Here is a 2,413-nt window from a genome sequence, read left to right as displayed (position 1 = left end):
TACCCAACCTAAAGACATTAAAATCCACAGAAGTGTTACCAAAAGAAAGTTTCATAGTACCTTTTCTACAATTAATTATGGCATTGCTGGTTGCAAGGAATGGTCTACCAAGAATAATTGGGATCTAGTCCCGAATGTTGGTAACTAGTTGGGTGTCTAAAATAATGAAATCAATAGGGAATAAAAATTCTCCAACTTTAAGTAAGACATCCTCAACCATCCCTTTAGGAACTTAATAGATCTACATGCCAACTGAAGAGTAGTTCCAGTGGCTTTTCATTCTCCCAATCCTAGTTGCTTATACACATGGTAAGGCAAAAGATTCACACTTGCGCCAAGGTCAAGTAATGCATGCTCAATGTAGGTGTCGCCTATGACACAAGCTATGGTAGGGCTCCCTGGATCCTTATACTTGACGGCTATATGCTGAGTAATTATGGAACTAATGTTACTTGCCAAGAACGTCTTTTTGGGCACACTAGTAATACGTTTGTGAGTACACAAATCTTTCAGGACCTTTGCATAGGTTGGGATCTAGAATATGGTATCCAAAAGAGGGATGTTCACTTCTACCTTCTTGAAAACTTCTAAAATTTTGTCCATGGAAGTAGTCTTCTTTTTGTTTACCAACCGACTAGGAAAGGGGATAGGAGGAACATAGGCACTGTTAGGATTTTTCTCTTTTTCTAAAGAATCATTTTTGGTTTCCTCAACCAAATCATCTTTAATTTCAGAAGAATCTTTAGGTTCATAAGACAAACCTGGAACGAAAGGCACACTTGTGTCCTCAACAGAAAGAGAGTTAATAAGAGTAATAAATGGGGAAGATTTAGGAACACTCTGTTGGTACTCTCGGCCACTCCTAAGAGCATAAACAACATTACATTGGTTGGAGGGATCTTGTTGTGGACTCTTTTGAATTGAATTCAATTGATTCGGAACTGGTTGATGATTCATATTCACATTCCTAGGATTTGGTTTAGCTGACTAGGCATTGTCCCTTTCTCCCTTTCATGCAAAACATTAGCAAAACATTAGCAAGTTGGGAGATTTGCTTCTCTATGTTATGTTGGCTTGTCATAAAAGTACTCATGAGAAGTTCCATGCTTTTCTCTAAAGAAGAAAGCCTAGCCAAATCACCACCTCCTCTTATGAATCCTAGAGGTTGATTTACAGGAGGTGGTGGAATAGCAGATTGAGTGGGGATCCTAAAATTATTCTACTGATTAGGGGGTATGTTCCTTTGATTGGCTTGTTGGGGAACAAACTGCCTTTGACTCAAAGGTTGAAAATTAGGACCTACTTGATTATTGGCTTGATTCCAAGAGAAGTTAGGATGGTTCCTCCATTCTGGATTATAGGTTTGACTATAAGGGTTGATTTGGGACCTGGGATTTACATTTTCAGGACCTATATTTAAACCATTCACACGAGAAATATTAGGGCACTCCTCCATCACATGCATGGGAGATTGGCACCAACTACACATAGGTATAGAATGATTTATTTGGTTCAGTTGGGTAGGTCCTTTGACTACTATGGCTTCAAGTCTCTTGATAAGACTCTCAAGTTGAGCCTCTTTGGTCACAACACCTTCTACAAGGTAACCCTTATTTGTCCTCTCAATTTCTTGAGTAGACTCCCATTCTTTGGTTTTCTTAGCGAATTCAAGTAAAAAGTTCCAAGTATCGTCTTCATCTGTAAAAGATGTAAAACCTTTGGGGCACATAGACTCTAACAACTGCTTGGTTTGATAATCAATACCCTCATAAATGATTTGATAAAATTGTCATATATCAATTCCATGGTGAGGGCACCCTTGAAGGAGGTCCTTAAATCTCTCCATAAATTTGGAGAACGACTCAGTAGGTTTCTTCTAAAATTGAAGAATATCACTCTTGAGTTTATTGGTTTTATGCAAAGAAAAGAATTTTTTTTGGGAAGACTAGAGTAAACCCATCCCATGTGGTAATGGAATTAGTAGGCAGACCATAGAGCCATTTCTTAGCTTGGTTATTGAGCGCAAAAGTTATGAACCTTAATTTTATAGCATCATCAGTCAACTATTGGACCTTAATCAGAACACAAACCTCCTTAAATTGATACACCCATAGCCCAATCCGGTCTAATTTGAACTATTGTGACAAGCCTCGTATCAGAGATTAAAAGTATGACTGGGTTTTGGCTCGCGATTGAGTATTACCGAAGGGGTAGAGATGCCCCACATGTTCATATATTGGATGCCTATCTAACTAGAGGGGAATTATGCCTTTTGATCCTAAACGGTAAGTGCCTGACTCCCCACACTTGATTTCTGGAATGTATCATAATTGTCAAAAAGCCTTGGGCATGTCTGAGGGAAACCACCTGTGTGAGACCAACCATGGGACAACAAGCTGTCTTGACCACCGAA

General features: G+C 39.0%; 1 non-coding gene across 1 annotated transcript; it reads left to right on the top strand.

The window, feature by feature from the left end:
- Positions 1–1,799: 1,799 nt before the first annotated feature.
- LOC122092511 lies at positions 1,800–1,906 on the top strand. Its single transcript, XR_006144172.1, has one exon. It is a non-coding gene; the product is annotated as a small nucleolar RNA R71 (small nucleolar RNA).
- The last annotated feature ends 507 nt before the right edge of the window (positions 1,907–2,413 follow it).

Source organism: Macadamia integrifolia, chromosome 10 (genome assembly GCF_013358625.1).
Source record: "Macadamia integrifolia cultivar HAES 741 chromosome 10, SCU_Mint_v3, whole genome shotgun sequence".
Lineage (NCBI taxonomy): Eukaryota > Viridiplantae > Streptophyta > Magnoliopsida > Proteales > Proteaceae > Macadamia > Macadamia integrifolia.
Note: the sequence above shows the minus strand (reverse complement) of the source record. Positions and strands in the feature narration are given on the sequence as shown.